General features: G+C 36.8%; 1 pseudogene; it reads left to right on the top strand.

The window, feature by feature from the left end:
• The window catches only part of LOC124244606 (paraplegin-like), a 196,378-nt pseudogene extending 171,900 nt beyond the window's left edge, over nt 1–24,478 (top strand).
• Nucleotides 24,479–26,544: the final 2,066 nt, after the last annotated feature.

Below are 26,544 nucleotides of genomic sequence, written 5' to 3'. Positions count from 1 at the left end.
GGGGGTCACAGATGAGCGCTGCAATTGGTTCCCAGCCTAAAGAAAGATGCTTAATCCTTAAAGAAATGCCAAAGTTGGGAGGGGGAGGGAACTCAGTTACAGGAGGTTACCAGACTAGCACAATAAAATGCAGATTTTAAGTCATTGCCTTTGGTATTGATTAAGAGATTTTAGAGAGAACGTCATCTCCTTTTTTCTTCCTGGTACAGAGAGGGAGGCACATTTTCCAGATAGAGATTTACCTTACAAATGTAAATATGTCCTAACAAAGGGCAAGTTCCATTCCTCAGAGCCTCTTTCCCTGTCCCAGTTTATCAAAAGCAATCAACCTCAAATAGTCCTGATACCAAAGAGACATGTCTTGGGGTGGCCAATTCCAGGTCCCCACAAAATCAACAAACTCAGATGATTTCACTAGTTAATTCCATGAAATGTGTAAGGAAGAAATAATGTTCATTCTCCAAAATCTCTTCAAGAAAATAAAGCAGGAGGATCAGCCCTTACTCATGCTATGATGCCAGCATGACCTGGATGACAAAACCAGATACGAATATCACAAGAAACAAGATTACAGACCAAACTCTCTTGGAAAATAAATACAAAAATTCTCAACAAATCCAACAATGTATAAAAGGAATTATTCACCAAGCCCAAGTGGGATACATTCCAAGTATATAAGGTTATTTCAGCATTCAAACTATGAATGTAATCTTCCATAACAACAGGTTAAAGGAAAAAATCATATGATCATATTCATTGGTGCAGAGAATGTATTTCAAAAATCCAATACCCATTCACGATAAAATTTTCACAAATGTTTCAATTGAAGAACAATCTAAAAAATACCTGATCAGTATATGCCTTAAAACTGTCCAGGTCATCAAAAACAAGGAAAGTTTGAGAAATTACCATAGTCAAGAGGAGCTTAAGGAGATGTAATGAATAAATATAATGCAGTTTCCCAGGTACGATCCTGAAATAGAAAAAGGACATTAAATAAAACTAAGGAAATCTGAATAAAGTATGTATTTTAGTTAATAATTAAGCATCAATATTGGTTCATTAATTGTGACAAACATACCATATTAATATAAAGAATTCATAGTATGAGAAACTAAATGTGGGGTGTATATGAACTCTCTATTGCTTTGCAACTTTTCTCTAAATCTGAAACTCTTCTAAAATTTTAAAAAAGTTTGTTTCAAAAGTCAACAAAAATTAGAATGAACTCATATATTTTCTTCAAATATTTTCCTTTTAAAAAGAATATATAAGTTTTGCCACAAATATAAATGGTGTGATTTTTTGAGGCTGTAGGGGCATTAGTTAATTAGGAAGAATAAGAGGAAAGAATTTAAAATATTATATGAGATAGTAGTATTGCAGTTTACATATAAAAATTTGGTTGGTTGTTACAATTTTTTTAAAAGACAGTTTTCAATTTGGCTTTTAGAATGTTTGTCCTTAGGGGCCAGCCCCATGGTGTAGTGGTTAAGTTCAGCATGCTCCACTTCGGCCGCCTGGGTTCACAGGTTCTGATCCCAGACATGGACTTACACCACTCATCAGCCATGCTGTGGTGGCAACCCACATATAAAGTGGAGGAAGACTGGCACAGATGTTAGCTTAGGACTAATCTTCTCAGAAAAAAAAAATTTGTCCTTAAGAGAAAAAATCTATAAATCTGTCCTCTACTACTAACTTATTTTTTTAAACTGAAAATTTCCTTGACTTTTAGATTTAAATTTTAAAGTATTTTCTAATCTTAAAAGATGCAATGAGTGTATGATTATTAAAATTCGTAAGTCTGTATTTCAAGTCCTTCTTTTCAGCATAGTAAAAGTACATGCGTGTATATGTGTGTATTTTGGCAGAATATATATTTTTGCCAACAGATTCTATGAATTACTCATTGTTTTGAAATGTCTCAACTCATCGAATAAGGATGAAGTGTTTTATATGACTGCTTCTTTGAAGGTAGAGTCAAGTGGATTTCTTTCACATGTTCCATGAGAAAAATAGTTTAGCTATGGGTTAATTATTACTTCATTATATTTGATTTGCTCCATTTAATCCAGAAGGCACAGAATAAAATATCTCTCACATACTAAATGTTGGGAAGTGTGTGTGTGTGTGTGTTTGTGTGTGCACAACACATGCCTGTGGGTCATGGACACAATTTTTAATTGTTTTCCCTTTGCTACCACGTGAGTAAAAATGTACTAACATAATGAAACAAACAGAAACAATAAGAAGAGTACTGGTCAGTACTACTTTTTGAAAGGAACTCATAGGCCGGGTCACTTGAAAGTTGCAGATATTGCTCTCCTACCCAAAAGAGAAGACTGATATTCTTGCTCTTCCTGTTTTCCAACACTGCTTTCTAAGAAGGTAGAAAATGAGGATTGACATGGTTCTTAAAATCCAAGTTGAACTATGTCATGACTTAATCCTCTCAGCATAAACCAGCCACAGCTGTTGTCCAGCCTATTTTAAAATATTCTGTTGATTGGGGCCGGCTCCGTGGCCGAGTGGTTAAGTTCGACGGCTCCGCTGCAGCAGCCCAGGGTTCGGATCCCGGGCGAGCACATGGCACCGCTGGTCAGGCCACGTTGAGGCGGCATCCCACATCCCACAACTAGAAGGACCTGCAACTAAGATATACAACTATGTACAGGGGGATTGGGGAGATAAAGCAGAAAAAAAAAAGAAGAAGAAGAAGATTGGCAACAGTTGTTAGCTCAGGTGCCAATCTTTAAAAAGAAAAAAAATTCTGTTGATTATATAATGCACTACTTTTGAAAGAAACATATTATTTTTGCATACCTCTGGACGTTAGAAAATCTCTTCTACACCCCGAGTTGGATTACCTTTCTCTTTGTCTCTCATCCCTTTATTTACACTTCTGGGCTGCATTTAAAAAAAAGAAAGAGAGAAAAGAAAAATCCAACCTTTTTGTGATTTGGTGTCCAAAGCAACTCATCATCTTGATAACTGTTCTCAGAATGTTTTCTGCAATGTCTATGTCCATAAAAAGGATAAAGACAGAAAGTAAGTATATGTAATATGTTCTAAATTCTAAAACTGATGAAAATTTTTCTTATGGAAGGAATGGATTTTGAATATGATAAATAATTTTCTTTGTTCAAGTTCATTTTGGAAATGTAACCAAACTCAATGGGTTCGTCTCTTGTTGAGTGTAAAGCCGAAAAGCACAACCTAGGCTGAAATGGGTGGAGAAAGGGTTTATTGCTTGCACAAGCAATGGAGAACACTGGGAATAGCTCCCAAAGCAGTGCCCACCCTGTTCTCTCCTCCTCTTCCCCTCCCGCCCCCCCAAAGCCTGGTGCCAGTGGAGACTTTATACACAAGAATACAGAGGATATGTTATAACTGTACAATAACTGGGCTGCTTCAGGGCACATGTGCAGGCTATTACATAACAAGTTCAAGGTACTATTACATAACAAGTTCAATGCAACATGCCATTACATAATGAGTTCAAGGAATATCTCATTACATACCGGGTCCATGGTAACCTTGGGACACTTGGAGCTGGATAAATTTGCAGGGGTCCTGCTACAACTGTGTAAGTTTCACTGTAAGATGGCAACATCTGCAAAAACAGGGACATCAACTTCTGAAAAACAGTGCATTTAGTTTTCTCCTTGTCGGAAAAACATTTGACACATCATGTTAGTTATTGATCAGATTGTCAGTAACCCTTTGCTTGCCTGGTTCCCAGTCACAGAAATACTGCTCTTCAAAAGTGATACTGAGATTACAAATTATCTATAGTCTTGTTAAAGTCCCATGGACATATATAACGATTTTCTTGTATGATTTTTTTAAATTAGAGATTTTGATTGATACAAGGTATAGATTTGCATATTTTCCTCATATATGCATCCATCTTTATTGTCAAATAAAAAGGCCTATGCTTTATTTTTATAAGATATTAATAATGTAAAATAAAATATGAGGCATATTTAAAATATATTTTTAAATGATAAAAACATGTTACCTAACATATTTTTAGATGATAAATTTGTTGAATGTTACCTAACATATATAATAACTAATATGTTCATTTTTCATAAAGATTATGAAAAAATTCCTTTTGAAATCTTTTCTTCATTTTTAAATGTGTCTAGGTTACTCTTGGTTCTTTGCTCTTCAATAGATAGATTGATTTTAGGTAGAGTTTGAAATACATAACAGCTTGATTAATTCCCCCTGTTTTATTTTCTTGATCTTATTTACCTGTGATTTAGGTGGATAACATGCACAATTTATTAGATGGACATTCTGCTTTTCAAATCTTAAAACCTCGTTAGAGGCTAACTTCATATTTAGAACAGAAATCAAAAGATGAACAAAGAAAGAAAAATAAAAATTTTGATGTGACTAGTTTTACAAAACACTATGGATTAATTTTGACTTTCACACCATAAACTTTATATCTGGTCAGAGGAATTCATTGTGTTGCAGGTTAAGCAACATTAAATTTTAAAACACCACCATGATTTCATCCTACGAGCATTTGAGAAACTTTTATATTTTAGCCTAGTTGCATATTTAATGGGTTATACTCTACTAGGCAGCAGCAGCATTATGAAACTTCTGAATAATTGAGGTCTATGAGAATGACATATAGGAATGTTATTAGGGTTTTTCATTTTTTATTACAGTCAATTAGACACTGATACGCTAATAACTTTTGAGATCGTGCATTTATCTGCTTAAGAGAGCAGGCAGGAAAAAAATTATCTGTGTTCTAAGCCATAGAATATAGTAATATAGAACTATTCACAACCAAAATTTCAAAGATCTTCTTTACTCAGCAGATTAAGAGAACCCTGGTGACAAGAGAGACAAATGTTTTAGCTGTTATTTACCAAGCCTCCTAAATAACATTAATGGATACAACATTTAAATTACTAGTCCTAGTAAATCTGTATCTTCCTGATAATTTATGCTTGCTCAGGCAAAATACAAGCTTGTTATTTCAAGGCAGGGCTCTCCCAGTCCCATTCCCCAAGACCCTAAACGTACTTTGCAAAAACTATGCATCAGTATTGGGTAATGTGCTAACGAATCGGCTAACCATGTATGTGTTCAAAGTTTGTAGAAACAATCAGTTTTTATTCATCAGAGCTCATCCATCAGGTCACATTATGATCTTGCTATCTTGAAATACAGTCCTCTCTCTCTTGTGAGATCAGTTCCAAGTTATTTAGATGGCAGTCTTACATTGTGTTTTCTTGCTCTCTGCCCCTTGTTCTCGCCTCAATCCTCACTTCATTAAGCTGGCCCATCCACTCATACATCACATCTCTGCCAGCTCATAAAGAAAGTAACACGTGTGATAGAGACATTAGCTAAAGCTATGCTTTGGTTTCTTCTGAGCCTCTCTCCTTGGCTTGCAGATGGCTACCTTCTCAATGTGTCCTCACACGGCCTTTTCTCTGTTCACGCATGCCCGGTGTCTCTTCCACTTCTTATAGTCATGGATTAGGGCCCTCTCTAACAGTCTCATTTTAACTTAATCATCTCTTTAAAGAGTTTATCTCCAAATATGGTTACATTCAGAGGTACTGTGTTTGGGATAACAAATAAGAATTTTGGGGGACACTACTCCGCTCATAAGAATGAGCCTGGGGTGGAAAGATAAATTCAATCAAACAATGCCAACACATGAAAGGGTCCTCAGGGAAGAGAATTTAAGGGAATGCAGATAATTCATTATGGCTAGAGAAGAAATTTGGAGGGAGCCAGAAAGTGGCAAGAGATATTATAAGGCAATGAGGACCAGATCATAAAATTCTTAGAGATAAGTAGTTGCCAAAATCCATGTTCTTTTTCTCCTGAGCACACAGCCTGACTTCATTTTTCAGGCTCTGTTGTAGCTAAATGTTGCTGTGGAACCGATTTCCAGGGAACAGAATCTGAGTAGCATTTCCAGGCTTTTAGAAAGTGACAGTGCCTCATTATGTTGTTTTATGATTTTTTGTTTGGTTTTTCTTTCTGCTGGCTTGAAGCAGATTATAAAGAGCCAAAAGTTGGAAGGAATGTGGGTCCCTGGATCAGTGTATGGCAGGGAGCTGTCTGAAAAACCAGTAACATCTATGTGGCTGATTCATAAACAAGAAATTTATCTACTGTTACTAAGCCATTGTACACTTTGGGGAGTTTATTTGATACTACAGCCTAATCTACCCAATCCATCTATATAATTAAATTTATACATTTCCTGAAGACACTTGGAGCATTGGAAAATTTAAAGAAGGGGAATGACCTCATCATTTCTGATTTAGAAACTACTCTCGACACAGTGAGAAGTCCGGATTAAAGGGATGCAATGCTTCAGACCAATGGGAGTCTCGGTAATTACCACAAAAAGATAATAGCCTGAAAGAGCCAGTGAGGATTTAAAAACAGCAAGTACAACGACAAAATATTTTATTGTTGAATCTATTATCTGGCAGGGATTGATTTTTATACCTTAGGAGAGATGGCAGAAGGGGAGAAGGAAATGAAAGATCCCAGGATGATATCCAAGAGGGTACTTCGACAGCTGGTTGAATTAGATCTTGTGTGATGAGAAGTGAAGATGTACATATAATGTATTCAATTTTAAACAAATTTAAGTGTCCACACACTGCTAAGTGGAGATGTGAGTGACTTTGATATACAAGTCTGTAGCAGAACACCCTGAATTGAAGATAAAAAACAGATCTTTATTTGCATTTTTACTTTTTACAGCTGGAAATTACCAATCAGAATCCTTGACTGTTGCCTGCTCAGGCACCTCCCAGAATTCTCATGCAAAAGTTTGGCATGCATATTTGACCTGTCTGGCCTAAGTTTATTGTCCTTTAGACTAACAGACATTTTAATTTTTTCTCTAAAGTATTAGGAAGAGAAAATAAAATATATAGCATAATGAAAAATTATAACCCATATACCCATATGTAATTTATAAAAAATCTACCTTTGAAATATTTTACCAAAAGTAAACAGAATCTTAGTTATTTTTTGGTTCTTTGCTCTTCCATGTGTGTGTATAATTCAGATTGTCGAGAGAAATTCTTTGCAGAATTTTTGTTTGATTTTATTTAATATGCATTGTATTGAATCTATTGGACAACTTCTTGGGAACTGATATCTTAATATAAAGTGTTCTAATTCATAACATGTTTTATATCTCAATTTGCTTAGGCCTTATTCAATATATTGTAATAAAGTTTCTCCATAGTGAAATATTATTTTCCATAGTGGTCTGTCCAGCTTTTGTTAGATTTATTCATATTATTATTGCTATTGTAGCAAATGGTCTGTGTGATCTTTAATAACATTTATTTATTGTTAGAGTATAGAAATGTAATTTTTATGTTAATTTTGTATCCAAAATCTGTTGAACTCTCCAATTTTAATAATTTGTGTATAGTGCTTTAAGAATTTCTGTGAAATCATATTATCTGTAAATAACGACAATTTTTAATACCTTTCCAATCTTTGTATCTTGCATCTTATTTATCTCTGGGTAAAATTTCCAAAACACTATTAAGTAAGATTGTGTATCCTTGCTTTGCTGTTGATCTTTAGTTATTCTTTAAATATTTCATGATTAAGTTTAACATTTCCTCTAGATTTTTTGAGATACTCTAAATTATGTATGGCAAAGACCACCAGCTGTTGTTGAAAATCTATCCTCTCCTATTTTATGGGCAAAAAGTTTGATCAAACTTCCTAGCCAACCTTGAAGTTCCATAAGTTAGATGACAAATTTCAGCAAAAGAAGTTGATTAAAATTTTTGTATATAATTTTGGAATTGCCTGTTAAAATTTCTCATATAAACCCTTATATGCTCTTCCACACTCTATCACTCATCTTAAAGCCAGAAATTGTTATGACCAGAGAAAGCTTCTGAAGGATGATCATATATCCCAATTTGTCTGGGATAATAATGACTTACACTAGGTGTTCTAGAAAAATTATTTAGTTTCTCCAGTCACTCTCAAAGATACGCCATTTTGAATAATACATTGCATGGCCATCCTATTTAAAAACCACATGATGAGGAGTAAAACAACTGAGACCTGAGGTCTCTAATGGAGAGCTGCTTAACAACGTGAATCCACCATGAACTGTAAGTGAGTCAAAAATAAACGTATTATTTTTGAATCTAGCATACAATTTAATTACTCTAATAATATTATCAGGCTGTGGAAATACCCTTAAATAATTAGATTAAAATTTTTAGCATAGGGGCCAGCCCGGTGGTGCAGTGGTTAAGTGCGCATGTTCCACTTTGGCGGCCCGGGGTTCGCCGGTTCAGATCCCGGGTGCAGACATGGCACCACTTGGCAAGCCATGCTGTGGCAGGCATCCCACATATAAAGTGGAGGAAGATGGTCATGGATGTTAGTTCAGGGCCAGTCTTCCTCAGCAAAAAGAGGAGGATTGGCAGCAGTTAGCTCAGGGCTAATCTTCCTCAAAATAAATAAAAAAATAGTAAAAATAAATAAATAAAATTTTTATCATAGATGGGTTGCAATTTTATGAAAACACTTTTTCTGTACCTACTAGGCAAACACATGAATTATTTTTGTTAACATGCTAGTGAATTACATTATTTAATTTTCTAATGTTAAATCGACCTTGCATTCCTGGAATAAATCCAGTTGTATTTCCAAATTCACAATTCATATTGCAAGAGTATTATTTAAGATTTTTACATTCATAATCATGAATGAGATTAGCATGACATTTTCCATTTAGTAATGTCTTTATCAGTCTTTGGTTCAAGGTTTTACTTATAGAATAAGTTGAAGATCTTGGAATGGTTTGAGTAAGCTTGAAATTATATGTTCCCTAAAAACTTGGTAGTAGGATTCACTGGAAACAAAATCTGAGCCTGTTAACTTATTGTTAAATTTTAGAATATTGATTCAATTTAATCAAAAATGACCAGATTAGTGAGAGTTTTTTCGAGCCATTTTTAGTAAATTGTTGAGAAATAAATGCAAATTTTCCCACTGATGTAAATTTTAGTTAATATATTTATATTTTATATCTACCTTTGCTGAACACCACTTTGTTCCGTTTTCATTTCTTTGGGATCCCTTATTTTTTCTCTTCATCTTTGTCAAATATTGTTTTATTTCGTTAATCATCACTGAAGACACTGTTTCACAACTTTGATATTTCTATTTCATTTTTCTTTTCTATTTGAATATCTATGCTTTTGCTTTTATTATATCCTAACTTTCATATATTCTGTTGTATACATATAAAGACATACATTTTTCTTTAAGCACCATTTAGGTGTATATCAAAACTTTTACTGTTTTTTGTTTTTAAGATTGGCCCTGAGCTAACATCTGTTGCCAATCTTCCTCTTTTTGTTTTATCCCCAAAGCCCCAGTGCATAGTTGTATATCCTAGTTGTATGTCATTCGAGTTCTTCTATGTGTGATGCTGCCACAGCATGGCTTGATGAGTGATGTGTAGGTCTGCACCCGGGATCCAAACCAGCAAACCCCAGGCCACGAAAGTGGAGCATGCAAACTTAACCTCTCCACCACGGGGCCAGCCCCCAAAAGTTTTGATATGCAGCATTCTTATATTTCCCTTTAATCATGTTTAAATCCCCATTATATTTTCCACTTTGACCTGTTTGTTTTAAGTTTCTTCATGTCTAAATATCTAGATTTTTCTGGTGATATCTTTATTATTGATTTTTAATGCAATTGTGTTGTAGTTGAGACATGTTGTTAATTTTGTGTAATTTTGTTTAGGCTTGGTTGATCAATCCATTATGAGGCCAACGCTTTTTACTGGTACACGTGTGCTTGAAAAGAATACATATTCTTCACTGTGTTGCACCGTTTTTCATATATCAGGTTAATCTTGCTATTTCAGTTATTTATATCTTCTGTACCATTTTTCAATTTTTGTCTGCTTGATCAATTACTGGCAGAACCATATTTAACAAATTTGCGATCATAAAAATATTTTTATTGTTATTGGTAGTTTTGTTAATTGCCATTTTACACACATATATACACATCACAAGTGATGATAGGTTGCCAAGTAATTTTTCTCAACTCATTAAATATATGATTCAGCCAATTTCTGACAAGTTTCTAGCAGTCTAATTTTGCTTTCAGGTGATATGTCTTTTCTTTCTGGGTATTTTACAAACCTTCTCGATCTTTGGTATTATATGTTTAAATTCTTACGCATGTAAATATGGTTTTCTGTGTATTTCTGTGCATATGTCTGCGTGTGTAGATGTAGCTTGTGATTCAAAGAACTCCTGAATCTGTAGGTTTCATCATTTCTGGAACACTGTCATCCATTATTTCTTCAGATATTCACATTTTTTTCCCTCTGTAATTCTGAAACCCCCTTAAGTTATAGGATCTTCTCACTCATTCTCCATATTCTTTACTGTTTTTCATATTTTTCATCTTTTTCTCTAGTTTATCTCCACATATATCTCCAAGTTCATTATTTCCCTTTTCAATTCTGTCTAATATAGTCTTCACATTGTTCATTGAGTTATTTTCAAAAACAACATTTTGGTTTCTTTTATTTCTAAAAGTTGTAATCAGTTCTTTTGCAGGTCAATTCAGTCATTAGTATAGTCCCTTGCTCTTTACTCAAATTTTCAATCCTAACTTTAATTTTTTAAACATTGTTTAAAATAATCATTTTATATTCTGCTTCAGTAATTCTAACTTCTGAATCATTTCTGAGATTTCATTCTGTAGTCTGTTTTGTTTTGTTTTCTTTACTTTTTATATCATTCAGAGTCTAGCAGAAAAATAGGTGTTACTATAGATGTCTTAAGCAGAAAAAATTTGGGGGTCGGCCTGTGGCCAAGTGATTAAGTTCGCGCACTCCGCTGCAGGCGGCCCAGTATTTCATTGGTTCAAATCCTGAGGGCGGACATGGCACCGTTCATCAAGTCACGCTGAGGCAGCGTCCCATATGCCACAACTACAAAGACCCACAACTAAGAATATACAACTATGTACCGGGGGGCTTTGGGGAGAAAAAGGAAAAAAATAAAATCTTTAAAGAAAAAGTTTTGATTACTAAAGATTTCTGCTAACTCGAAAGGGCTAGTATGCCAAAAGTATCAGTGATACTGCCAATGCTTTCAAAAAAATCCAGAAATGTAGCAATTCCTAAGAACTCTAGTCAATGATCTCACCTGCCTGAAACCCTAACAAGGATGATTCTGGATGATACGTAGAAGCTGTGGGAAGAGGCAGGCTGTTGCAGCTCATGCTCTCAGCTGACTGGGTAACCAAATGAGCAATTCTCAGACGATCGCCTCCACCAATGGAAATATCCTAAAGCTGGATCATGTCCTAGATGTGCTTCTTACTCTCTTCCTCCCTTCAGATTTCATGTGGATGCTTCTTATTGTGGCATTGAACTGGAAATTTTAGCAAAGAATTCTAGGAAATGTAATACATTGAAGATCTCTGAAAAATCAAGGCTAGTAATAGGCATCAGCTGACAATATATATCCAGGTGGTACTTGCGTAGGATTTATTATGTTCTTGGATATTTTATGATTTGTTTACAGCATGAGCTTATTTGGGGGGAGTTTTATTTGAGGAAAAATTTGAGGCCAGTTTTGAAGGTAGGTTACTCCAGGGAGAAACTTCTCCTGTTTCTGACATTTCTGACATTCCCATTTCATATAGGAGAAATACCACCTTAAATAAATTTTGCACTTGAGATTGTCTGATATCAGATAGTGAGAATATCGTTTGCAAATCTGTTGCAATGTTGACTTGTGGTTATAGAGCCTAAAGAAAAAAAATTGTTCCCCTCCTGAAAGCCAAAGTTGATAGAGGCAATTTACCTTGCGTCACAAACTGTGTAGACATTGGAATTGAGGTTGGGTAATTATAGCTAGAGTTAACCATCACTGTGAGGATTAAGTCTGCTTGGATCCCAGTTTAAGGGAGCAAGGGGTCCTTAGGAGCTTCCGCATATTTCTGTAGGCTCTGGGCTGTACCACAATGACCCGAAAATTAACAAAGTTTCAAATGTTTTCAAGGCAAATGTAAGCTTCAATGCTCTGCTGACCTCCCTGGATCCCCTTCCATTTAGTTTTTAGCTTCTAAATATTCTGTATCTCCTTTCCAATTCACTGCTTAAGTTCAACATATTTTATCCACCACTCTTAGCTATTTTCAGCATGAAGATGGGTGCTTAATCTACCAATCGCAACAACAAAATTCTACAGGTATTTTTTTATAGCGAAGAAAATATATTCGCCCTGAGTGGAAGATATTTGTCCACAAAATTATCATCAGAGCATTTTATGATAGTAAATTTAATCAAGATAATAAAAATTAGATAATATATACAATATTTTATTTACCAAAGATTGGGAAATACTGATGCTTACTTTTACAAAAAAAGGATACATGTGCTTGGCAGGCACTAGACAACAAACACTCGCATCTTGAATTTGACTTTCCACTTTCCCTAATGCTACAGTTTGATGGTTACAGAGTCTCTGTCCTCAGGCATATTCAACAATTGTTTAAAAAATGTTTTATACCATATAAATGGAATTTTTAGCTTCCAAACCTCAAATAGTGAGGTTAGCCCAGTTCTTCTGGTCAGTTAATTTTATCAAGTGATAGATGGGTGAAATTACTTTCCACTCAAAGTAAGATAAATTCCGATCAAAATAATTAAAATTTAAGTCCACAAATGTCTCCCTCAATAAAATTTACAAAAGTAGACTTATTCCAGAATTGGTTATTTTAATCTTTGCACTTTGATCTCATGATAATGTCCTTATTTTTCTCAAGCTAGCTCCCCTCATGTTTCTAAGATGACGTTGCCATTTCCAGATGTCATATTCAAACATGACACTGTTTGAAGTAGGAAAGGATTGTATATACCTTTTCTGAGAATGAGTAAAATTTCTCTAGAATTTACCAGAGGACCTGCTCTCTGGTGTCATTGTCAGATTTACACTGTTGCAAATATGCCTTTCCATTCACTGGCAAAGGCAATCATATTACCATGATGAGTTTAAACTAATTAGGATTTACATCTGAGCATCAAATAAGGTATTGCATCGAAAGATGAAAACATTAAAAAAAATCACGTTTATCTTAATTAGATGAAGAGAAGGGATGTTTGTTGACAGATAAATGTAGAAAGAGAAAATTATTAGTAACATTAAATTTTCAAAGTTCCCAGTGAAGAATATCTTCAATAATCCTTTACAATATCAAAAGCTGCTGAACGTCAATAATAGCTAAGGTAGAAACCAGAGTCTTCTAGGGGCCTATCATTGTCATTTACACACTATTTTCTTGTGTAATCCTTAGGGCAATTAAATGAAATGTCCATTAGAATTGCCTAAACTTTGCATATTGAGAAACAAATTTTAGAAAGACTGGGCAACTTTCCCAATGGTATATAGATAATAAGTGGGAATCTGAGTCTATTGGTCCTAGAAACACTGTCTTTATCTGCAGGTACAGCTTCCCACATGTATTTAAGCCTAAACATGCAAATACAGAAATGAGCAACTAGTCATATACACATATTTATTTTAACGTATTTCAATGTAGCATTTATTCATTGCAACAGATATCAAATTGTTTCTAATGGCTGAAACCATCTATTTTGCATCTGTACATGTGAAAATACCAAATATTGGTATATGCTGTTCATAATTAAAATGAGAATGAGGTTTATAGTTGCTGTGCTTAAGTTCTGGAGGTTTTCTACTAGATGAGGCTTCTAATGCTCTGTAAAATGCAGGCTCTAGCATGCTTCCTAATTTGATGTGCTGTCCCTCAGCTGATCTTCTACGAAGAAAATATTACTAGAATAGAAAAATTATGAATTATTAAGTATTTATGTATTCATTTGTTCATCCTTATTATTTCTTTATAGTAAAGATATTTGATGAAAGATCTAAAAGGGGAGCGCCTATAGGAGGGAAAAGGAGATAGAGTTCTGATTCTAAGCAATTTAACTACAAATGTGTTTCTGGGGGAGGATCCTGTCTTCTCGTTGGATTCACAAATAGTTGGGATTTTCCATTTCAGGGTATGGAAACAATTATGCTGGCTCATAAAAAAAATGTCCACTGCTCTTTACTTCCTCTAGAAACAACTAAAAAGACTTCTTGGAATTTTTTTCTTTTGCTATTTTAAGCATTCACCCACCTATTGGTAGTACTCTGAAGAGGGAAAGCAGCTCTTAATGTTTACCTGATAAAATCATTGATAAGTTACATATTAAGGGAGTGAAAACTGAAGATTTCATAAATGACCATAGAATAGAATCAAATAAACACAAAACATTTTCTTCTGTGTTCCATCCAAGCTTATCAACCATGAAATTTCCTTTTTGTTTAGTTTGGTTGGGTTTCAGTGGCATTCAACAGGAAAACTTCCCTTATGTTCTTTGGTGTGATTTATAACAAACATTAAGTTTAAAATTAGTATTTTGTTCAAATTTCCCCTTAGTCAAGTCCCCTTAGGAAATTGCTACCTTCTCTAGAAACTGCATGGTCTGCAGCAGATGAATTATGGCTCAAAGAGAGACATTCATTAAGAGAAAAGTTGAGAAGGATTGGGGAAATCAAGGAAGTGGCAAGAACAAAATTCTGATTTAATTTGTTCAGCCAATTTCTGAAAGGTCTGAGTTTTCCCATCCACACCAGGAAATGCATTTACTTAGAAAAATAAGTAAAAAGGAAAAGCATCATCCTTTAACAGCCACATGCATTCTTCATTTCCCTTAGGAGAAAGTGAGCAGGCTGCCCTAGAGAACTTAATTCAGGGGCTTTCACACTCTTTTCAATGCTAGAGTTTAGAAGCTAGTTCAAGATAAAATAAGGTATAGATAAGCTAAAGAATGAGACAAATGCAATCATCAAGTGGGACTGCCCCTTAATCAAAGTTTATCTCTAGTTGTATAATTTATACCTAGGGAAATAATTTTTACAGCAAAAGGGTGATTAGGCTTTATTTTGTCTTGTTGATAGGTGAACAGTGCTTTAAATGCTTTTAGGTATTATCAATTTAAAAAGCATTTAACCATGACGACTATTTTTTTAAAAGACTTATAATAAACTACTTTTCATGAAAATTTACACAAAATTTCATCATAGAATAATGAGTGGAATAAGATCAACACTGTATGGAGGGCTACTAGCACTGATCCAGTAGATATAGGCTTTGAGGCTTTCTTTGTTTTTGTCCAATGTGGGTGTGTAACGGTAGGACCTGGGTACCCCAAGATTTCTTGGGATTAGTGATATCTCATGGATAGGTATAAAGAGTTTGAGACTGGCTGGTTTAGGGCTATAATTCATGTAACATGGAAAAGAATGCCCAGTTGCTACTGAAGTGCAATCGTGTTTTCACTAGTTAAAATAACTATCTTTATCTGAGGAAATGTATACACCTTCCAATAACTTTTTCTTCGTGCATACTTTAATCTAAATAGGAAAGAGGATTATAAAGCTTTAAAGAATTGCTATTCTTCTGATCACACCAAGATCTCTCCTCCAAAGTTTTATTTGAGATATATTCTTTTTGCACCTCACTGCACCCATATCTGACCTCACCTACAACTTTTTCTTGGTATGAAAAATTGGCCAAATAAAATATATCTTGGACCATATGAATGTAGGATTAGAGAGAATGCCTAAGAGAGATTTAATTTATTTTCCTTGAATCTCTTGTTTAAAGAGAGAAAGAGACCCATTATTCTATCTAATTTGCATCAGCAGAGTTAATTTCAGTTTTCCTTTCAGAAATAGTGGATATCGTGGGAAGAGGTTTCAAGAACCCTTTACAGGGACTGGGCCAGTGGCACAGTGGTTGAGTGCGCATGTTCCACTTCTCAGCGGCCCGGGGTTCACCTGTTTGGATCCCGGGTGTGGACATGGCACCGCTTGGCAAAAGCCAAGCTGTGGTAGGCATCTCACATATAAAATAGAGGAAGATGGGCATGGATGTTAGCTCAGGGCCAGTCTTCCTCAGCAAAAAGAGAAGGATTGGCAGTAGTTAGCTCAGGGCTAATCTTCCTCAAAAAAAAAAAAAAGAACCCTTTACTTTGCTTGGATAGAGATAGAAGGTCGAGGGTGGAAGAAATGTGAGAATCCCACTCAAAAATCTGAAGCCAGAATTACCTTCATTTTACTATCTCAAATGGAAGGCAGAGATTTAAGTTCAAGGACTGTTGACTTAAGAACTTTCTAAGCTTTGCCACTGCCCTATCTCTAAATTGTTTATATCTTCTGTTTCTCTCTAGTGATTTGCCTTAAGATCCATTGTAGAGAAAAGTGTCTGTCAGAGAAAGACAAATACTGTATTACCTCACTTATGCGTGGAATCTAAAAACACAACTCTGAAACAGAGATAGAATGGTGGTTGCCAGGGGCACAGGGGCTGCAGAAATAGGGAGATATTGGTCAAAGCATACAAAGCTTCAATTACAAGATGAATAAGTGCTGGGCTCTAAAAGTAAGCACGGTGACTATAGCTAAAAACACTGTATGTATATTTGAAAGTTGCTATGAGAATAAAGCTTTAAGGCCCTTACTATAACTAATACAACAACAGAATGGTCATTATGTGAGGTGAGGGATGTGTCAACTAACCTTACTGTGGTAAACATTTTGCAATATATATGTGTATTAAACCATCACATTGTATACCTTAAACTTACATAATTTATATGTCAATTATATCTCAAAAAGGCTGGGGAAAAAGAAAAAACTGTTTGTATGCCTGTCTTTGGGACCAGCAATAAATGGGGGTTCAATCTGGTCTCCAGCTTAGTTTGTAAAGGGGAGATGGATCCCCAGGGGAATGTATCAGGCATGGAGGCTTCTGAGATGTGAGGAGAGCAGCTGGCATAGGAGGCCTGGAATTAGAGGATGAAAGGAAGATCTGCAGAGATAATTTAAACTTGAGAAGGGCCACCGTGACTCAGCAGTTACAAGAAAGCCTTGGGGAGGACAAAGATGAAAGGTAAAGTGACAAAAGCTTGGAGTGTCTATTTGCTCCCAGGACAATGCAATGAGCTGCTTCTACATCAGCTCTTACCTGTCTAAGTTCGACCTTTAGGAAAGAGAAACAGAGGTTCTAAGCTGTTGAAATTTGGCCAAACACTAGAAATTAATTTTTATTTGGAAATCTCATAAAATCTAAGAAGTTTCGCAATCCTAAAGTTGAGGCCCAGCCCCTGCTGTTTTTCTGTCCAGGGCACGATCACCTAGGCTCCATCCTTTGCCTTTTTCTCCTCAGAACTTCTGCTGGGGGAATCTTTTAAGATCTTTAGTGGTTTAAGTGACTTCAACAACAACCTGTAGTCCAACGAATTGCAATTTGTTGCTAGTTTTTCCCTTCCTATGCAACTTCCTCCTTGGCAACTCCAGTCTCCTCACAAAGGTCACTGTGGTACAGCCCAGAGCCTACTGAAATAGGCGGAAGCTCCTAAGGGACCCCTTGCTCCCTTAAACTGGGATCCAAGCAGACTTAATCCTCACAGTGATGGTTAACTGTAGCTATAATTACCCAACCTCAATTCCAAAGTATATACAGTTTGTGACACAAGGTTTTGCTTGTGCGTTTAATTAATTTTCCTATTTTGACAAAGTCTGATTTTAAAGAAGTCTAGTTTATAATGTTTTCTCTTTCTTATTATTCTTTCCACATTCTTTTCTTTAAGAAATCTTTGCCTATTTCTGGTTGCACAGAGAATCCATTATAAATTTATAAATTTATAAAAACAATATTGTTTTTATAAACTTCTAGAGTTCTAGCTTTTGCAGATGAAAGCTAAACAATTTTCTTAGATACTCACCTGTTACTATCTTTAGCCACTGTACGGTACTGTCTGTCATGCCTGCACATGCAACCACAGTCAGAGATCATCTCCCAACTATATATCATGAGGGAAAAATTATATTTTATTTATTATCTCTCTAGCAATGAACACTATGCCAAAGCTATAATAAGAGTTCATTAAACGATGAAGTATTAAATGTGTGGAAGAGGAGAGATTGAGAAAGGTGGTCTCATACCGTGCCTAAGCAGTGATGGGAATAAAGTGAAGTCGGGGTTAAGGAAGAGAAATTACATGAGACAGAGGCTTGGAAGGAGCTTAGGGAGGCAGGACACATATGCACACAGAGGGACAATCATACGAACACAGAGTGAGAAGATGCCATCTACAAGCCATGGAGAGAGACCTGGAATGGACCCTTCCCATATGGCCCTCAGAGAAAACCAACCTGCTGACACTTTGATCTTGAACTTCTAGCCTCTGAAATTGTGAGAAAATAAATTTTCATTGTTTAAACCATATAGTCCATGGCGCTTTCTCACAGCAGCCCTAGTATGCAGGTTTTAGTATGTGATATTCTTATACGCAGATGTTAGTATGCGGCGTTTAGCATGTCTAGAAGAGAAAATTATTGCTATAAAATAAAATCCTGGGTCTTCTACCTGAAGCGTAGATTAGAATTCAGTTTTAAGTCTGTATGCCTAATCCCAAAGAGGGAAAAATGATTTAGTGAGAGGCTGCTGTTTTCTATCAAGATTTAAATGCAATTATAATAAAACCGTGTTTGTTTACACTAGAGTTACATGTTCAAACAAGTCGATAAATTTTTGGAAACACAGGAAGGAAAGATGCTTTGTTTACTTTTATTTCCACATTAATTTTAGTACTGACAGAGGATGACAAAGTGACAGCCTTGGAGACCACTAAAATCATTTCATTCACAAAATGGGTGTTTTATGAGTAAGTGCTCTGCAGATTGCTCCTCTGTCAAGAGGGTTGCTTAGGGCTGAGCAGATGGCCACTGGAGTCTGAAAACATCTGTTCACTCTCTCTCAGTCCAGAACCCACAAAGACAAAGGCTTTCATATCATGATGTTATTTGCCCACCAAGACCGTGTTACATCTGGCAAGAACCAGCAAATTCGGTAGTTTTGATAAATGTGATTCAACTAGGGTCAAGGTGTGAACCATTTTGACTAAATAATCGAATATTTTTGACTAAATAATAAAGGCTATATTCTACAAGAAAGAGTAGCAAATGTAAGGTCAGGAATTGATGTTGGAACTTATTTAAGTAACTCACAAGTTAAAACATATTTGCAATTAAGAAATAAGTTTGGATTTCAAAATTGTTGCATGTATTTCAAACTCTGCAAAACAACTTTCTAGTATAAGTTTGGCTTATACAAATAAGTTTAAAGACAGAAGCATAAAAACTTAGAATTAAATATCTTTTAAAGCCAGGCTTTCACTGGGCTATGTTTTTTTCAGATAAAAAACAATTGAACTGAAAATATTAAGCACCTGCTTGGCTCACGCAAAGTAGTTAAGTATTAGGGTTGGCAACAGTAGAAATAGTATTTCTGCCTTTTGGGACTTTAAAAGTTTTAAAACAAAAATACATACCAAAAAGTAAGAGTCATGTAAGACAGCATTTATAAATTACACCGGAGTGGTCCACTCAGTCAGGTATAAAGATGGTGGGCAGGCAAAGTCTCACTGAGAAGAAAGCCTTTAAGTGAATTCTGAGGGACAGGTACAACAGGGAGGTAGGAAGTAGGCATTCATTGTGAAAGTACTGTTAAAAAAAGAATAGAGTCAGAATCCCATGGGTGGGTTCAGATGGATTGGATAGACTAGTCTGGTGGTTTTCAACCATTCTTAAGACAACGACGAGAATATATCTTGCTATATTTCATTTTGTTTTAATTTCACAGTTACAGAAAAGTTGCAAAAAATAGTTCTGTATCCTCTTTACGCTTTACTCTCGTTGCCAGTTGTTGATAGCTTTCCTCTTTTAATTCACCATTCTCTCTTGCTCCCTTGCTCTTTCTGTGTGTATGTGGCTATCTCCTGTGTCCTTTTGACATATCTCCACGATTCTTAGAGCACTTTTTCAATGTCCGGCACTATAGGATGGCCCAGGTTTGCATCTCACTTTTTCTGGACCAGACTCCATTATCAGCTACATTCCCTGTTTCTTTTTTTTTTTTTTAAAGATTTTTATTTTTTTCCTTTTTCTCCCCAAAGCCCCCAGGTACATAGTTGCATATTCTTCATTGTGGGTCCTTCTAGTTGTGGCATGTGGGACGCTGCCTCAGCGTGGTTTGATGAGCAGTGCCATGTCCGCGCCCAGGATTCGAACGAATGAAACCCTGGGCCGCCTGCAGCAGAGTGCGCGAACTTAACCACTCAGCCACGGGGCCAGCCCTATTCCATTTCTTTTTTATGGACAACAGTTCTTAGAAAACAAAGCCAGGCATGAGGTATATTCATAGCTTCTACACCTTCTCAGGGAACAGAACTCTGAAATATATATATTGCTATATCTGTCTATTAAAACGATGAGCTCATATTGATGTCTCTAATTTTATCCAACACTTCAGGACACCGTCTAGATATTTTCTTTTTCTTTTCAATATTTTTAACTCCCTTCTAAAATAGTCAAACCTGGTCCTCGTTAACCTCAACATATTTACACATTTGCTCAAGCTTAGCCAATACAGAAATTGGTAACCTCACCACTTAAAAAAAAAATGCAAACCTACTAACTAGAGTTCAATATTTGTTTACCATTCCTTTTTTGTTTCTTTAAGATAAAATTTAATTAGAGTTAAATGAGCAAAGCTTAAATGTAAAATTTACTCAGTTTCGACAAATGCATATACTGTTAATACAGAACATTTCCATAACCTTAGAAAGTTAACATGTGGCTGTTTTCCATCAATACCTTAACACTTCACCGAAGTAAAGATAGTTATGATTTTTCTTTTTCATTATGGATTGGTTTTGCCTGTTCTAGAATATAGTATAAATGGAATCTCACAGCATATAATTTTTTGTATCTGGTTCATTTGTTAACGTGTCTGGAGGATGCATCCATTTTTTGTATATATTAATAGTTTGTTTATTTTTATTGATGAGTAGCTTTTTTATGTGGATTTACAAGACATTTATACATTTTTCTATTAACAGATACCAGGGCCACTTCCAGTTTTTGACTCGTGTACAAAGCAGCTTGGAACATTCTTGCGTAGGACTATTTGTAGACCTGAGAGTTCATTGATCTTGGGTAAATAGGCAGGGTAGAACTGCAGAGACAGACCTACACCTTTATAATAGGGTACCAAACTTTCTTTTTGCAAAGAAGGTGCGTTATTTACATTCTCATCAGCATGTATGAACGATCTACTTATTCTACATCTTGGCCAATACTTGGTGTTGACAAACTTCTAAATTTTAGTCATTCTACTGAGTGTGTATAAATTTGATTTTAACTTACATTTTCCTGATGAATAATAGCAAATATTTTTCTCATGTTTATTGGATACTTGTACATCTTTCTTTGCGAAGTATCCAAGTTTTTTGCCCGTTTGTGCTAGATCATTTGTCTTTTTATTGTTGAGTTGTAAGCATACTTTACTTATTTTTTATACAGGTCTTTTGAAAGTCATAGGTTTTGCTTGTGCATTTAATTAATTTTCCTATTTTGATGAAGTCTGATTTTAATGAAGTCTAATTTACAATGTTTTCTCTTTCTTATTATTCTTTTCTATGGTCTCTTTAAGAAATCTTTGCCTACTTCTGGTTGCACAGAGAATCCACTATTGTTTTTCTGAACTTCTAGAGTTCCAGCTTTTGCATTTAAGTTTTGCTCCATCTCAAACTAATGTTTGTGTACGCTACTATATGTGATTAAGGTTTATTTATTCCATACGTGTATCCAATTGTTGCAAGACTATTTGTTTAAAAGACTTACTCTCCTCATTGAAATGCTTTGGCAGTTTTGTGAAAAATTAAATGAACTTATAGGTGATTGTTCCTGGATTCTTTATTCTGTTGCATTGATCTATTTTTCCTATTCTCCTACCAATAGCAAGATATCTTGATTATGTAGTTTTATGTTACATTTTGAGGTTTCTCAACTTTTGTATAAGTAAATGTGTCTTGCTTTCACTCATTTGTTAAGAATATGTCCTGCCCTTTGTCTTGGTTTCCCCAGCTCTCTTTTTAATCAGAAGATGACTGTTCTTCATGCCATTGTTCCTCTCTGAGTAGAGTGTCCTTTTCTTGTGGCGATTTCAAGGTTTTTGCTTAGCTCCTGGTTTCCTACATTTTAATTACATGGTTTTCTTTTTACTTATCCTTTTTGCAGTTCACTGAGCTTCTTTGATCTGTAAGTTTATGCTTTTCACCAAATTCTGGGAATTATTGGTGTTAATTTTTCAATTTTGTCTCTCTCCCTTTCTCTTAGTCCTCTTGCTCTGCATTCGAAAGACGAATATGTTCTACTGCTTGATATTATCACAAAGGTCATGGAGTCTGTTAGTTTTCTCCCTCTCTCTCTCTTTTTTTTTTCATTTTTTACTTCTGTCTTGGATGTTGAGGTTAGGTCATTTCTTTTGACCTTTTTTTCAAATTCAAGGATTATTTATTCTTGCATCTCATAAGTGGATTTTTATAATCTAGTGAATCATCTGCTGTGCTTTTTAAGTCTAGAATTTTCATATTTAAAACAGTTTTTATATTAAATATGTGTGGTTGGTCTAAAAATAAAAAGCACTTCATCTAGCAAAAACAAAAATGTCCTATACCGACCGGGGCCGGACCCTGGTCCCAGGTGGCTGTGGGGCTCAGGCTCTGGCTGGAACCCAAGCCTCTCTGCAGGGGACCGGAAAGAGGTGGCTATACATCTCCCATAGGCCTCGGGTGGGTCTCCCCCTGGCCACACCCCCAGCCCTACAGAGCTTGCAATTGCTACTGCTAAGCCTTACCTTTGAAAGGGATGAGCGGATTGTTGTTGAAACAGCCTGTAGTCCAGAACCCAATGAGACTCTGGAAACGTTTAGGAGTTACTATTTTTTTTTTTCACCTCAAGGAAGAGGCAGAAGACTAAGGACAATGATAAATCCAACAGGAGGGCCCCCAAAGATGACAGAGAGGAGAGGAGGCGCAAGGAGAGGGAGGGTCAAATGGACTGCAAGCGGCTCTCACCTTGTTTGTTGTAACTGCTATCAGGAGTCCACTGACCTCTCTCAGCACCAGCCGGGGCCACATTTCCTGGGCGGATTTTGTGCACGAGATGCTGGCCAAGGGTGAGGTGCAGTGGGTCCAGGTGGTGCATGAGAATTACGTGGTGGAAGTCTACCTGCACCCTGGAGCCCTAGTGTTCAAGCGGCCTCAGCTGGCCTTGATGGACCACATGCAGGTTGCAGATATCAAGAAATTTAAGGAGAAGCTTCAAGAGGCTGAAGACAAGCCAAATATGGAAGGCAAGGCCAGGATCCCAGTTTCCTATAAGCATATAGGATTCTTTGGAAATGCCCTCTCCACCTTGGGGACTACAGCAGCGGGTTTAGCCATCCTGTGGCATGTTTTCCATCCGGCTGGAATTATGGGAAAGGAAGGAGGATTCGTTGCCTTTAATCAGCTTAAAATGGCCCATTTAACGACTTTACGGACGGCAAAAAATGGGGAAAGTAGTCCGCTTCAGACGTAGCAGGAATGCATGAAGGCAAACTGGAAATTAGAGTGTGTGGATGATCTGAAGACTCCGGAGCGCTTCCTTCAGGTTGGTACCAAAGTACCAAAGACAATGCTGGCCAAGGCGCGGGTGACAGAGGCCCTGCCCTTCTTGGCGATGGTTGGCCTGGCGTGTTCCATCACCACACGTGGCATCTCCAACACTGAGGAGCAGCGGCTCACACAACCCTTGGTGGATTCGGTGCAAGGGGCGCCCCCGACCACGTCATTGTCCTGGCGTCCACCAACCGAGCCCACGTTTTGGACAACGCTCTCTGAAACCAGGCCAACTCCACCAATACGTCTCCATTGACTTTCCCAAGCTGCAGGAAAGGCAGAGGCTTCCGAGCAGCACCTGAGAGCCTGAAGTGGACCCAGTCCAGCAGCGTTTACCGCAGCCTCGGGCAGAGCCTATGCGCGAGGTCAGCGGTGCAACATCGCCAACGTCTATAAGGAGGCCGCGCTGCATGCTGCGTGGGAAGCGCACATCCATCGTCCGGTTTAACTTCCAAGGCACCACGGAGTGCGTGTGTCCTTCTCTGCACTGCACAGACGAGCGAGATCCTCTCAAAGAAAAAAACAGAAGACGGTTGCATTTCGTGAGTCAGGCCATGCGTTGGTGGGCTGGTTGCTGGAGCATCCTGAGGCTGTGATGAAGGTCTCCATCGCGCCAAGGACAAACACTGCGCCGGGCTTTGCGCAGATGCTTCCGGAGAGACCAAAGAAAAGCTGTTGGAGAGATGTGCATGGCCCTGGGCGACCGCACGGCGGACCATCTTGTTTAACAAGGTCTCTTCCGGGGCCCAGGACGACCTGAGGAAGGTCACCTGCATCTACTACTGTAGAGCTTGTGGGGTAGAGGGATGAGGGTTGAAGGATCAAGTGCAGGGGTAATGGTAGAAGGGTAGGAGAGTGGGCAGTGGGAGAAGCAGCCGTGGGAACCCAGACTCGCTGGGGCTTCTCTGCCCACAAGCTGTGTTAGTATTACCACCTGATAGACTCTAGGACTCACTGCCCTCCAAAGAACAGAGGTGATAAATGTAAGGGACACTAGGGCCTTTCTTCTCCTCCCCAAGGTCTGAGAGGCTCTCTTGCCAGAGCATCCTCTTAATCTGTTCTGGGTCCCAGGAAAGGGGGAAAAATAAGTTCTTGGTACTTAGGACTTGATCCTGTGATTGGCCTTTAGCCATGGTGCTGCCCAACTCAGTTCCCTCCCAGGAACCGAAGCCTAGCCCGAGTTCTCCTGGATAGCTGGGCTCTAGCATAGGGTCCTGCACTTGCTGAGGTTCCGCATCACAGGGGCCAGGAAGGGAATTATCACAACTCCTCTAGTATATGGGGGTATTGACCTAGCCTTGGGGAATTCTCTTCCCCAAGCCCAGGGCAATAGCTCTCAATTTTTTATTTCTAAATTTTGTTTGAAATAAAGGCCTTAGTTAGCATAAACAAATAAATAAGCATATTAGAAACAAAACAAAATAAAGCAGCAAATAAAAGAGTTACCACTGTTCTTGTTCCTATCAACATGAGGTGAGGGATATTTCAGTTGTGTGAATTGTAAGTTGTTAAATATCTCCATTACCTTTTGGAGAAAGAAGGAAAAGCAAGGAAGAATATCATTTAGAGGTCTTGACATGAGAGAGAAAGAAGAGAAAATGATGAACAATTATTAAGAATTTGATCCTACTGTTTAGTTTTATAATTGACAGACATAGAAAAACCAATTTAAGGACTTCTTTTTGTGATCGTGAGTTTAGATATAGAGGTATTGTGTTAGAATAAGAAAAGACATCCATCCGTATGCATAGACAGTTGCTAATATACACATTGCGTTCATTCATGAAGTAGGGGTGAAGAATGAGAAATAAAACACAAGGAACTCAGATGTTTAATGAGTAAGAGAAGGAAAGAGGACCTGCTTCAAGGAAGACAAGGAAAATGTGTGCTAGCAAACAATTATTAGTTTTGTGATGTGTGAATCTCTGATATTTTTGATGGGTTGAGAGTAAGGAATTTGGAAGATGGGGGAAGTTAAGGCAAGAATAAGAAATTAGGATGACAAATTAATGATTGCAAGATATTAATTCTTAGACATCAGTCATTTAAAAAGAGGGAGGTAGCTTGAAGATAACATGGCAGCAGCAGGGTTAAGTGGCTCTCTCTGATGTGTGTTGATTATTTACCCATTTGATGAAATTGAAAGTTACAAAAGAGAATGAGAACTGAAGCATACAGGACTCAGGTTGGGCTGTAACTGAAAACAAATGGAGAAATTGCTTTTTGGCAGTAGTGCAAATGCCTTTTGGCCTGAGGCTGGAGGGTAGGAAGAAGGAGCTAGGAAAATAGAGAATGAGGACAGACATCACTTTAGATAACTTTGATTTCTCAATAAATATGTTGGATTCATCTGTTGGATTAATATTAGTGAGTATAAAGCAGAAAAGTGGAAAAGTTTTGGAACAGATACTGGGAAAGCACCGCCCAAGATGAATGGAAGTATTATCAAAGTCTTTTAGGGCCTAATAGATCTTAGTATCTTTCACAGAGTCAGAGCTCAAAATGTTGATATAGCCTATGATTTTCATGAGACAAGCATTCCGTCTAATAGGAAGAAAACTAGAGCAGATAATGAATTATTCATAATAAAGAAAGCTATTCTAGAGGAGAGCAGATTTCCATCCGTTTTCTTCTTCCTGACTTCATACTGCTGATTTTTGAAACATGCTTTCACATAATCTCATCAATATCATCATTTATTATCCAAAGTGAATTTTTAAAACATTTCACTTGAACATAGTTCTTGTGCAGTATATTTTTCATAATTTCCCTACATCTTGATTTTTCTTTTCTTTATTATTACCTTATTATTAAGGTCCAAATATAGACAGAATATGAGGTAAACAAAGTTTGAAGAAATCACCACCCTAGTAAAG

The sequence above is a fragment of the Equus quagga genome, chromosome 9, assembly GCF_021613505.1.
Source record: "Equus quagga isolate Etosha38 chromosome 9, UCLA_HA_Equagga_1.0, whole genome shotgun sequence".
NCBI classification, from domain to species: Eukaryota; Metazoa; Chordata; class Mammalia; order Perissodactyla; family Equidae; genus Equus; species Equus quagga.
This window is presented reverse-complemented; position numbering and strand designations above follow the sequence as displayed.